Source organism: Castor canadensis, chromosome 10 (assembly GCF_047511655.1).
Source record: "Castor canadensis chromosome 10, mCasCan1.hap1v2, whole genome shotgun sequence".
NCBI classification, from domain to species: Eukaryota; Metazoa; Chordata; class Mammalia; order Rodentia; family Castoridae; genus Castor; species Castor canadensis.
This window is the reverse complement of record NC_133395.1, coordinates 61,408,841-61,422,418: the sequence shown is the minus strand read 5'-3', so window position 1 is coordinate 61,422,418 and position 13,578 is coordinate 61,408,841. Positions and strand designations below refer to the sequence as shown.

Sequence of the window (13,578 nt, the reverse complement as noted above, 5' to 3'; positions counted from 1 at the left end):
AGAATGGATAAAGAAATTGTGATATTTCAGTTCAATATAAAGAATATTGCTCAGCAGTAAAATGGAATGAACTTTTGAAGCTCTCAAAATATGAATGAATCCCCAAAACATTATGGTAAACTAAAAAAAGCAGACAAAGGAATATTGACTGTATGAATCCATTCATATAAAACTTTATGACAGGCAAACCTAATATCGTTTCCACATATAATCAATAAGTTATAATATGACCTGTATACAACCAAGACCATTCAAAGTATTTTCAAAAGTAACCTCATCAAACTTGACACCTTTCTACTTCAAACAGGATTTAGTTTTTACCAACTAAAGATAGTATTTACTTTAACATAGTGTTTGTAGTGGTGCTCTGACAAGCAAAATGTCAGAGACTCAGTTATCAAATAGCCTGTTACACAGACTGAGTCTGTCAAATAACCTATGAGCTCAAAAGTGCCAAAGACATCAAAACCAAAAGTTTGAGAAACCATCACGGTTTAAGGAGCATAAGGAGAAAGGATAACTATATGTTGATATTCTACATAGGATTTTGGAACAGAAAAAGGGCATTAGGGAAACACTAAGGAAATGGGAACAAAGCACAGACTTTAGCTCGTAATAATGTGTCAATAATGGCTCATTTCTGTACTAATATCAGATGTTAACAACAATGGTAACTGGAGGAGCAGGAAGTCGTATGGGAATTATACTATTTTCTCAATTTTTCTGCAAATTCAAAACTGCCCTAAAAATAAAAATCTACTTTTTAAAAAGACCTATGAAAGTAAGTTACATAATTTAATAGTAAAATCTGGAAGACAAGCAATTTAACATACTACTATAAAAAAAGACTAAGAGAAGACAAGATTAAAATATGAAGTCAGACTCTTGAGTGTATACCCAAAGGAATCTAAATCAGCACACAAAAGAGGCACCTGCACACACATGTTTACAGCAGTACTAGTCACAATAGCCAAGTTGTGGAATCAGCATAGGTGCCCATCAACAAATAAATGGGTAAAGAAAACAAGGTATATTATAAACACGATGAATTTTTATTCAGTTACAAAGCAGAATGAAATTATGTCATTTGCAAGAAAATGGATGGAACTGGAGAGCATTATATTAAGTAAAATACACAAAACTCACAAATATGTTTTCTCTCATATGGAATCTAGATTTAAAAAAAAGACATGAAAGTAGAAGAGAGACTATCTGGAAAAGGGGAGAGGACCAGCAGGAAGGGGAAGAGAGGACATGAGAGGGTGATGTGGGGATGAACATGACCAAAGTATGTTACATACATGTATGAAAATGTGAAAATGAAGCCCAGTAAAAATTTTGTCTCAAAAAAATGGGGTCAGAAGAAAAAGAGCATCATTCCAGAAACAGAATAGGCATTTTCCCTCCAAACGGTTGATTCAAATGTAATCATTGCAACCAGCAGCTTCTCTTCTGCCAGCTCCTATTTCTATTTAACCCCCTGCCAACCTGGATGTGGGACATGTGCAAGTTCCCCCAAAGAAATTACTAGCATAAAAATATTAATTGATGATTAATATTAATTGATATTAATTGATGATTTTGTAGGGAAAATGGATAAAGCATTTACATTGAACATGGGAAATGTGTTTCTCTTTTAGTTGGAGACTTCTGAGGATCATACTGGATAATGGAATATTTAGATATGGATTGAATATTAGATATTGTATTAATATCTGATATAGGTTGGCTTTGCACTTGGACGTCTCCTGCCTCAGCCTCCTAAATGCTGGGATTATAGGTGTACACCACCATGCCTGGCTGACTTTCTTTCTTTTTTAAAGCAGGGCTTTTTGTTTAGTGAGGGTTTTTTGGTACGTGTTAATGGGTTTCACCATGGCATTTTCATACATGTATATAATGTACTTTAATCATATTCTTCTTCCATGACCCTCACTTGCCATCCCTCCCTCTCCAACTGGTCCCCTTCCTTTCTCAAATAGTCCCCCTTTATTTTCATATCTTTTTTAAAAATCTAGATTCCACATATGAGGAAAACATGTGATGTTTGTCTTTCTGAGTCTGGCTTCTCTTGCCTAACATGATCTCTACTTTTACTCATTTTCATGCAGACGACATAATTTCATTCTTCTTTATGGCTGAATAATACTTGATTGTGTATATACACTACATTTTCTTTATCCAGTCATCTGTTGATGGGCTCCTAGACTGATTCCACAAGTGGCTATTTTGAATATTGCTGCAATGAATATGGACGTGCAGGTATCTCTACTTTATACTGACAGATTCACTCAGGTATACACCTGGGAATTGTATAGCTGGATCATATGGCAGTTCTATTTTTTTAAAAGCCTCCATTTTCATAGTGTCTGCTCTAATTTACATTCCCACCAACAGTGTGTAAGAGTTTTCTCACTCTGCATCCTCACCAGAATTTGTTGTTCTCTCTTTCTCACTCTCTCTCTTTTGGTGTTACTGGGGTTTGAACTCAGGGCCTCACACTTGCTAGGCAAGCATTTTACCACTTGAGTCATGTCCCTGTCCTGTTGTTGTTTCCTTGATGATAGTCATTCTGACTGGGGCGAGGTAGAATCTTTTTCTTTTTTTTTTTGTCTTTTCCCTTTTGGCCTTGGGATCGAACTCAGGGCCTCACACATGCTAGGCAAGCGCTCTACCACTAGAATCTTAATGGACTTTTGAGTCTTATTTCCCTGATGGCTGAAATGTTGGACCTTTTTTTATATATTCATTGAGCCTTTGTACTTCTTTTGAGAACTGTCTGTTCGATTCATTTGCCCATTTATCGATTGAATTACTCATTCTTTTGGTGTTTAATTTTTTTAATTCTTTAGATATTCTGAATACTAATGTCCTGTGAGATGGATAGCTAGCAAGGATTTCCTCCCATTCAGTAGACTATCTCCTCACTTTGGTCATTATTTCCTTTGATGTGCAGAAGCTTTTTAATTCGATGCAATCCAATTTGTCAATTCTTGCTCTGATTCCCTGGGCTATTAGAGTCCATTCAGAAAGTCATTGCGTACACCTGTAACTTCAAGTGTTTTTCTGTGGTAGTTTCAAAGTTGCAGGTTAACATTAAGGTTTTTGATTCATTTGGGGTTGATTTTTTTCACTCACTTTAAATAGATTTCCTCTCTATTGTGCAAAATATTTACCTCTGCTTGACTTCTACCCTCAAACTCACAACCCATCAGGAATTAGTTTGTGTTACAGTGTTGCAAAGAACTTGTCTAGGTTTTGTCAATGTCCTGAGACTTTATGGTAGGCTTAATTTAAAGATGATGGACTAGCTAATCTTGTGGAGGAAATTTTAAGGCTTTCCAGCAGTGAAGCTGTGGTGCAGTTATGCTGACTGCTTTTAGTCAAGTTTACAGTGAGAATCCGGAGCAAAAATCAGAGCAGAAAGACTTGAAAATATGCAGTATGGTCAGAAAAGCCAGTGTGAAGTTGGGGCAAAAGAAAGCATGATTTCTAGTGATATTAGAAAGAAGCCAAGCATTTTGCTTAGGGACAATAGGAAAGATGCCTTGAGGGCATGTCAAGAATTGGCCAGATGCCATTTATTAGACTCAAGGATATGATATGGTAAACTCATTTGAAAAACACCCTTATGGAAGAGAGTACCTCAGGGCCCCCTGCCACTCAGGGTCACCTAAGAAGTTGTTTCCCCAGGATTCCTTTCACCAAGTTCAGCTGCCTTGGCACTCAGAGGCCACTACAGCTGTGGTCCAAGGGGGCTGGGCTATTGCTCAGCCTGGTGGCAGATGTTAGCATTATCCAAGTGATGCTGGTTTTGCCAAGTATGCAAAATGTAAGAGTTACGTGGTCATGGAGGTTTCCACCCAGATTTCACAGAAAAGCCTGGGTAAGCCAGGCAAATTTGTGGTAGTGTTGGATTCCCTTCCTTCAAGGAGCATCTGAAGAGCAATGTGTGAAGCTGTGAGGGTTAAGACCAAGTTGTAATGAAAACCCCAGGATGTTGGAGATGCCAGAAACATACCAGGAAGCTATAGGCAAGAAGTAAAGCCAGCCTAAGAGAGAGGAGCCATGCAGACTGCATACTATAATACCATGGAGATGGGGCTGCCACACCTGTTGGAGCTCACATCATGCCACAGTGCTCCAGATGCCAGATGTGGACCTACAGGATTTAACATTTGCCCTGCTGGGTTTCGGTCTGACTTCGGTCTGATACTTTCTTGCTATTCTCTTATTCTTCCTTTTACAAATGGGAATGCTTGCTCTGTGCCATTGTATCTTGAAAATGTTTAACTTTCTTTTTGATTTTATAGGGGGCCACAGCTAAGAGTTTGCCTTGAATCTCAGAAGACTTTGGACTTGGACTTTTGAACAATGCTGGAACTGTTAAGATTTTAGGGACTCTTGGAGATGGACTAAATGCATCGTGTATGATGAGATGGCCATGAGCTTTTGGGTACCGGGGAAAAATATTATGGTTTGAGTATGATAGGTCCCCCACAGGCTCATGTGTTGAACACTTGGTCCCCAATTGGTGGCGCTACTTTGGGAAGTAGTGGAAACTTTGGGAGGCGGGGCTTAGCTGGAAGAAGTGGGTAACTGGGGGGTATGCCTTTGAAGGTTATAACTGGTCCCCAGATCCCTTTCTTACCCTCTGCTTCTTGTCCACCATGAGGTGAACAACCTTCTCCTCCACACACTCCTGCCACCATGATGTTCTGCCTCACCACAGGTCCAGAATCAATGGAAACCAAGACTGTAGACTGGAATATCTGATATGATGAGCTAAAATAAATCTTTCCTCCCATACATTGTCTTTGTTAGATATCTGGTCACAGTGATGAGAAAGCTAACTAATACTAGAGTGATAATATCACTATTATCATTTCTTCTTCTTCAGCAGTATTTGGGATTTGAACTCAGAGTCTCATGCTTGCTAAGCAGGTGCACTGCCACTTGAGCCACTCTGACAGCCTTATTTCTTCTTTTTTTAATTGTTCTTTAAATTTATGGTAAAATACATATAACGTGAAATTTACCATCTTAATCATTACTAAGTGTACAGTCACTGGCATTAAGCAGACTCACATTGCTGTGTTACTGTCACAACTGTCCACCTTTTTCACCTTGTAAAACTGAATCTCCGTATCCATTAAGCACTAATTTCCAATCTTTCACAACCCTCATCTAATTTTCTGTCTTTATGAATTTACCTATTCTAGATACGTCACATAAGTAAAATCTTACAATATTTATCCTTTTGTGTCAGGTGTATTTCTCCCTGATTATTGTGTTCAAGTTTCCTCCATGTTGTAACAGAATTTTCTTCCTTTCTAAGACTGAAGAATATTTTATTGTATGTGTCTTCCACATTTTGTTTATCCTTGGATGAGCATTTGGGTTGTTTCTGCCTTTTGACTATTATCAATAATTCTGTTATGGACAAGGATGTGCGAATATCTCTTTGAGATCCTGCTTTGCATTTTGGGAATGAGCTGTATCCAGAAGTAGAATTGCTGAGTCATATGATAATTTTATTTTAAATTGTTTGAGGGACTGTCATATTGTTTTCCATCACAGATGCACCATTTTACACTCCCACCAACAGAACCCCTGAGTTCCCGTTTCTGGGGGTTTTGTTTGTTTTTCTGGTTCTGGGATCAAACCCTTGGCCTCTACATGCTGAGCGTGTGGCACTGAATTGTACCCTTAGCCTGCCTTTAAAAAAAATAGTATCTATACTAATGGCTGTGCAGTGATAGCTCATTGTGGTTTTTATTTTCATTAGCCTAGCGATTAGTGGATGTTTCCTCTTTGTGTATCTTCCTTGGAGAAATGTCTATTAAGTCTTTAGTTTTGTTCTGTCTTCATTTCCTCCCTCTTCCCAAACTCATTCCCACTACCTGTCAGTGCTGGAGATGAAACCCAGGACCTCGTGCAAGCTCGGCGACTGCTCTTACTGCTGAGCTACATTCTCTAGCCTCTTTTCCCTTTCTTTTTCTTTCTCTCTCTCTCTCTCTCTTTCTTTTTTTGTGATACTGGGGTTTGAACTTGGGGTCTTGTGCTTGGTGGGAAGCTGTTATATCATTTGAACCTTGCCCCAGACCTTTTTTTTTTTCCATTTTTAAAATTGGGATGTTTAGGTTTCTTCGTGAAATAATTGTTTACTTCTATGTTTAAATGTCTGAAAGAGGTCTTCCAAGAAATATTCTAAGTGAAAAAGGAGGTTAAGAAGTGATATTATTCCCTTATTAGTGGTACATAAAATATCATTGAACCTTGTAAGACACCATTTGCATTCAACTAAATAATGAATAATGAGAATGACTTAATGAGCTATTGGCAAATGGATGGAAATAATTTTAAAATATGTAAACAAAATAATTATGAAGGAACACACACACACAAGGATGCTGTGATTTCTAGCCTTCATGCATGTCATCAGGGGCTTGATTTGAAGCCCACTTCCTAATTCTCAGTGTTGGAAGAGTACTGACAAAGACTTTCTCACAAGAGAGCTAAGCTTCTAAAGATGTCACAAAGCAAAGTGTGCTAGTTGGATCAATAGCCAAGGGCTTTCATGGTACGAGTAGTAAGACTAAGGACGTGTAATAGTTGGAAGATTAACTATTAACTTCTAGAGCCCCGGCTCCTGTTAATTTCTTATATTGAAGTCATTTGGAAGTGATTGTCCTATTCTGAAACTGAAAGTGTAAGAACAATGTGCTTTAAACTGATTCTAAGTAGATCTCTGAGGCAAATGAACAAGAGGCTGATGTAAAGGTAAGTAGACAAAGTTCAGTGTTGGAGGTACTAGATTTCAGGGCAGGATATCTGGGCTTACCTGCCGTGCCTAAATAACACTCTTTCTCCTTTTTGCTCTTTTCCAGCACATCTAATGGCCTTGTATGTTTTAAGACCCAGAGGTCTCTGCTCTCATATCATCTTTCCCCATTGTCTCTTCTACCACAAAGTGATGCCTCACATGGGACAGCTTTTTACTACTTACAAAGCTCTAACTCAGTGTGCTGTTTTATTAGATTCCTTTTTATAATCAAAGAAACTGAGATTCATAAAAGTTAAGAGATTGCTCAAAAATCACACATCTATTAAATGGCAAAGTTGGAACTTCAACCTGGGCTGTGATTTTAAATACAGCATTCTCTTTTCCACACCTCAGATAAAATTCCATCTTCAGTGGTTTAGATTAAAGCATTTACCATAAAGATGCTAGCAAAATAGGAAAGCTCATGAATTGTGTATGAGAAGCACAATAAAATAAAATCATCATTGGACATTCATTTGGCTCTTTTCTCTCTTCCTTTCTCTTTCTCTCTCTCTATTTCTTCCTCCTCTTTTAATTAGAAAGAAGATCCTGTCCCAATCCTTCCTTTCTCCCCCAGAAAACACAATTCTTTCACCAGGTCACTAGGGACCTATGTCCCATGTGGCTTTTCAGCAACACTGGAACTAGGTTAGGGAATACAACAGATAAAAGAAATCCTTTGTCTACATAATATTTGACACGTGTGAATGAGGGACATTAGCATTCTAAAAAAGGTTTGCATGATGGTTTTTCATGTCAGCCCACAAAGCCACCTGTATAAGAAATAGTAACTTTATTTTCTCTCTCTCTCTCTCTTTTATTATTATTATTATTATAAACCTTTACCCTGTAAGTGGTAATAAGTTAAATTTAGTAAATATATACCAGAGGGATAGATCTGATTTGTGGAATGTTAAAGGATTGGGAGGGCTGGCAGTGTGGCTCAAGTGGTGGAGTGCCTAGGTAACAAACTCAAGGCCCTGAGTTCAAACCCCATTATCAACAAAAATAAAAACGTTAAGAGATGAAGCATCTGGTCCTTCAGGGCCTGTCATCCCCTCTGATGTCATGCCATTTAGCTTTCCATCATCCTATTTGGTACTTATTTACTGACATGGAGGTGATTGATTCATTATTCCATGATCCCATTAAAGAGGCTATTACAGTTTGACAAGTATCCTTTCAATTTCTATACAGCCTCTATAAGGCTCCTTTTGGCACTGTTTAGCTACAGAACCATCCACACGCTTCCAGGCCACTCTGTGACATCTGGTACTCTGTAAGCGGTCCTATATTCACCCCATGCAGCCCTTCTTCCTGAGAAGAGGTCTCCTTGGGTCTCAACCTGAGAACACTCTATATAGCCTTATAACCAGAATTCTAGGCTAGAGGCTTGATTCCAGGGGTTCCAATGTGTCAGGTTCTATCACTCACTCCAGACAGATGAGTAGTGGTAAAGGTCAGAGAAAGAAGATTTATTATTGTGCCAGGTGCTTGCCATGGATAGAGAGCAGAAAACATTTAAGCTCATTTTTGAGGTACAAACATGAACTTTAGGTTTAAATAGAGGAAGAATTGGGGCCAGGACAGAGAGGTATGCATAATTAACAGACCCAGACAAAGGGCAGCCTAATTGATCATTATTTCAGTTCTGGTTCTGTGAGAGGTTCAGGAGAAGTTGTTATTGCTGTCATCACTGTCATCACTGGAAGGGAGCATGGTTCCCGAGAGATGATTACTCCTGCTCCAAGATGCAGCCTCATCATCACAGGTGGTGATCAGTCCTTGGAAGATCTGCTGTTCCTTTGCTTGAGGGTAGTTTTGGTCCCTTGTCATAAAGATGATATCCATTAGAGGAATGGCTCAAGAGGTAGAGCACCTGCCTAACAAGCATGAGGCACTGAGTTCAAACCCCAGTACTGACAAAAAAAAAATTGTTATCGACCAGTGCTGTCCTTCCTGGAATCTTAGGTAGCTATAGGACATAGAGACTCAGAGTAAAGGAGACAGATGTAAAATGGAGGCAGGGATGCCAAGCTTTTCTCCTGTTTTTAGTTAACTTATGGGCCCAGTTAAGGAGTTAGTGATTTTTAACAAAAGCAGTTTCTAAGTACCTGTTGTAGTCTCTCCTCTTGGTTCCACAAACACACCTGATGTTTCTGTCATGTCTCCTTCCCCATAGGACACACTCAATGCTTCTCTCAGTGACTCATCAGGGTGAGTTCTCTTCTCACTTCATTTGCCATTTAGGCTTTCCTTTCCCTCAGCTCAGCGACTCTTCAGTCTGAGGTCAGGAAGCTTCTCCCTGACTAGGATTACATGAACTCTACATTCTTGCGCTCTGAGTCCTCCCACCAGATTATGAGAATGAAAGGAGATCATTAAAACGGTGTTGCTCATGTTTGAACCAAGGCTGGCCATCATACAGTGTTTCAGACATACAGCCATTTCTTTCTTTTTTGGTGGTGGTGGTTCTGGGATTTGAACTCAAGGCCTCACACTCGCTAGGCGGGAACTCTACCCCTTGAGCCACACTCCCAGCCTTAGCCATGAGGGCTTTTTAATCTAGAGCAGTTTATGAAAACAACTTTCCATTAAAAAGGTAATTTCCAAATCCATCATCTTCCTGTTATAAAAGGTGACTTTTCATAGTTAAATGGATTTTATTTCAGGTACGTGGAGCATAGGTTTACCTACTTGTCCACAGTCATCATTTTTCTTTGTCATAGGATTTATAATTATAGTTAGAGAATCCACAATTGTGGAATAACCTCTAAGGGTTAGTTAGCTCATTTTCTTCTCTTTTTCAATTTGATTTTTTCTTTTTTTCCTGAAAACAAGGAGGAAAATTTTGATAGGCACTTTTTTTGGTGAAACTGGGGTTTGAACTCAGGGCTTCTAACTTGCAAAGGTGCTCTACTGCTCAAGTCACATCTACAGTCCATTTTACTCTGGTTATTTTGGAGGTGGAGGTCTCCTGAACTATTTGCCCGGGCTGGCCTTGAACTGTGATCCTCCCAATCTCAGCTTCCCAAGAAGCTAGGATTATAGGTGTGAGCCACTGGCAATTTTTTATGTACAGGTATGAGGGGAACATAAGGCAGAGTATCCACAAACCTTTTCTTCAAGCATCTTAGGATCTTTTTAGAAAACAAACAGATATTCATGAAAAGTTAAATGCAAAATAAGAGCATAGGTGAAAAATGTGCTATTGAAAAATTATTCCAAATTGTGGAAAAGTTTTTGTTTGTTTTTGCAGTGCTGGGGACCAAACCAAGGAGCTCATACATGCTAGGCAAGTGTTCCACATTCAGTCTGAGGTGCAAAGTTTTTATTAAGACTTCTGGGACACTAGAATTTCAAGAAATGTGTAAATCTTAAAAAAGAGTAGCCAGGCTGACCGAATGGCTCAAGTGGTAGAGCACCTGCCTAGCAAGTGTGAAACCCTGAGTTGAAACTCCAGTACCACCAAAAAAAAAGAAGTAACTAGGTGTCAATTGGTCACTCCTGTATTTCTAGCTACTCAGTAAGCAGAGATGGAGAGGATAAAGGTTCCAGGCCAGCTGGGGCAAAAAGTTCACATGACTCCATCTCAACAGAAAAAGCTGGGTGTGGTGGTTCATGCCTGTCATCCCAGCTATAGTGCAGGAAGCACAAATTGAAGGATCACAGGCCAGGCCAGCCTGCGCAAAAAGTGAGACCCTGTCTCAAAAATACCCAAAGTAAAAAGGGCTGTTGGTGTGGCTCAAGTGGTAGTACACCTGCTTAGCAAGCACAAAATTCTGAGTTCTAACCCCAGTACCGCAAAAAAAAAAAAAAAAAAAAAAGGTTATATTATTTTATGAATGGTGAGGGCCTATCAAAGATCTCACTAAATAAATTCACTCAAAAATTTTCTTGTGGAATTCAAGAAGCCAGAGTGTTACAAGCTGTGTGTGTGTGTGTATGTGTGGTACTTGCCTGTGTGTCTATTTTAGGTGGATCACAGGAGAGGACAGAGAGAGAGGTGAAGGAACTGGAGAAGCCAGCCACCCACCCCTGCAGCTGTCTAATATCTGCATGTCACATAGAAGGAAAACTGTCTAGCTGTCATAAATGTGATAGAGCTATTGAAAGTGCATGAAGTTACAGAACGACATCTGTACCCACCAGCTGGTACAGCCTATGATAGTAACTTTTCCAGATTTATTTTTGTTGATTGATTCATCTAATAAATATTTAGTAACCCCCTATGTGGTGCATACTCAGGATGCAGGAGGATTCTTTTTTCTTTTCCTTTTGTGGCACTCTGGATGCTAAACAAATGCTCTAACACAGAGCAACATCCACAGTCCCCAGAGGTATTTGTTACAGGGATGAATTTTACCTTCATGAAAACTACAAAGCAGATAGGGGAGGCAGATATGAAAGTTACTCAAATTCCTCATTTCGTATTGTGAAGGAATGGAATGGGGGGATGGGGGAGGTACACTTTGCTCTGGGAACTCAGGGGCAGCCTTCCTGAGGAAGTGACATTGGAGCTGAGCTCATGGATGTGTTGGAATTTGTGAAGAGTTAAAGAAACTGGTCTGAGGAAAGGCCTTGAGGACTTGAAGAACTAAAAGAAGGTTGGTAGGTCCAGGAAGGAAGAAAGACACATGAGAAGAGACTAAGGAAGCTGACAAGGGTAAAAAACATGCAAACCAAAGTGTGGGGCACAAAAAAAGGTGTTTTATTGTTTTTTGTTTGTTTTGGTGGGGGAGCAATACTGAGGTTAGAACTCAGTGCCCTACCACTTGAACCACTCCCTACCCATTTTTGCTTTTTAGTTAGTTTTCATACAGGGCATCAGATTTTGTCTAGGGCCAGCCTCAGAACATGACCCTCCTACCTGCACTTCCCACGGTGTTACAGATGCACACTGCCATACTCAACTTTTTGATTGAGATGGGATATTACTAATTTTTGACTTGGGCTGGCCTAGAACCTCTACCTTCTTAGCTGGGATTAAAAGCATATGGCACCACCTGTGTGTGTGTGTGTGTGTGTGTTATTGTGCTCTGTGCTTGTGAGGCCCACACTCTACCACTCGAACCACACCTCCAGCCCTCTTTGTTCTGGTTATTTTGGAGACAGGGTCTCACTTTTTGCCCAGGCCTGCCCGGGTTGCAATCCTCCTATTTTTGTACTTCTCCCGGTAGCTGGGATGATTGGCACATGCCACCAAGCCCAGTTTTTTCCAGTTGACATAGGATCTCATGAACCTTTCTTGCCTAGTCTGGAATGATGATCCTCCCAATCTCAGCCTCCTAAGTAGCTAGGATTATAGGCAGGAGCCACCAGCACCTGGCTTTAAAATAAATCTTAATAGAATGGAAACAAGCTGGGCAGGGTGGGCATGCCAATAATTCCGGTTCTAAGGCAGCTAAGGCAGGAGAATTGAGAGTGTGAGGCCAACCTTGTCTATACAGTGAGACTCTGCCTCAAAAAAACAAAACAACAACAAAAGGATGGAAACAATATCTACTGACTTTTAATTTGGGTTAACTAATCAGATTTTCCTAAATCTTCAGTTCTACATAGCAATGCTTCTTCATCTTCTCCTTCTCCTCCTCCCCCTCTCCTTCCTCTTCCTTCTGTATTCCCCTCCCTATTCCTTTCTCCTCCTTCTCCCTTCCCCTCTCCTCCTCTTCCTCCTTCTCCTTCAAAAAGGTCTTGCTCTGTAACCTCAATCCGCATGCTTAGTCTTCTGAGTACTGGAATTAGAGCAGAAGCACCATGGAATTGTTAGAAATGAAAATTCTCAGCCCCACAAAAAACATGCTGAATCAGAAACTCTGGGAATAGTCTGTGATTTTTTTTTTTTTTGGCAGTACTGGGGTTTGAACTCAGGGCCTCATGCTTGACAGGCAGGTGCTCTACCACTTGAGCCATTCCACCAGCCCAGTAATCTGTGTTTTAACAAACCTTCCAGGTTATTCTGATTCACTGACCTGAATAAATTATAAATCATACCTGCTCGTAGATTAGAAGACTAATTAACATTATATTAATCCTCACAAATATCCATTGATAGATGAATGGGTAAACAAATTGTGGTATATACATACAATGGAATATTATTCCCCTTAAAAGGAAATTCTTTTTTTTTTCCTAGCGGTACTGGAGTTTGAACTCAGGTCTTCTTACTTGTGAGGCAGGTGCTCTAACATTTGAGCCACTCTGACAGTCCTTTTTTGTGTTGGGTATTTTCCAGATCAGGGTCTCATAAACTATTGTGCCTGGGCTGGCTTCAAACCATGATCCTCCTGATCTTTGCCTCCTGAGTAGCTAGGAATTACAGGCATGAGCCATTGGCAACCAGCTTAAAAAGGAAATTCTGACACATGGATAAACCTTGAGCACATGCTAAGTGCAATCAGCCAGTCAGAAAAAATGACAAATATTGTATGACTGCACTTTTACGAGATTCTTAGAGGAGTCAAATTCATAGAGATGGGATATAGGATGGTAGTTTCCAGAGGCTTGAGGAAGGGAAGAATAGAAAGAATGGATATGGAATTTCACTTTTGAACAATGAAAAGAATAAGGAGATTGGTTGCACAATAATGTGAATGTACTTAACATTTTTGAACTGTGCATTTAAAATGCTTTGGATGGAAATTTTAAATTGTATGTATTTTACAATTCAAAAATTTAAATTTTAATGTAAACATTGTCAGTTAAATGCAATGTATGGCTCTTATGTGGATACTCATTCAAATATGCAAACT

The 13,578-nt window shown here is 39.6% G+C and overlaps 1 non-coding gene across 1 annotated transcript; it reads right to left on the bottom strand.

Annotated features, from left to right (window-relative positions):
- Positions 1 to 12,672: 12,672 nt before the first annotated feature.
- Positions 12,673 to 12,745, bottom strand: Trnad-guc (transfer RNA aspartic acid (anticodon GUC)). The gene has a single exon. It is a non-coding gene; the product is annotated as a tRNA-Asp (tRNA).
- Between the last annotated feature and the right edge of the window lie 833 nt (positions 12,746 to 13,578).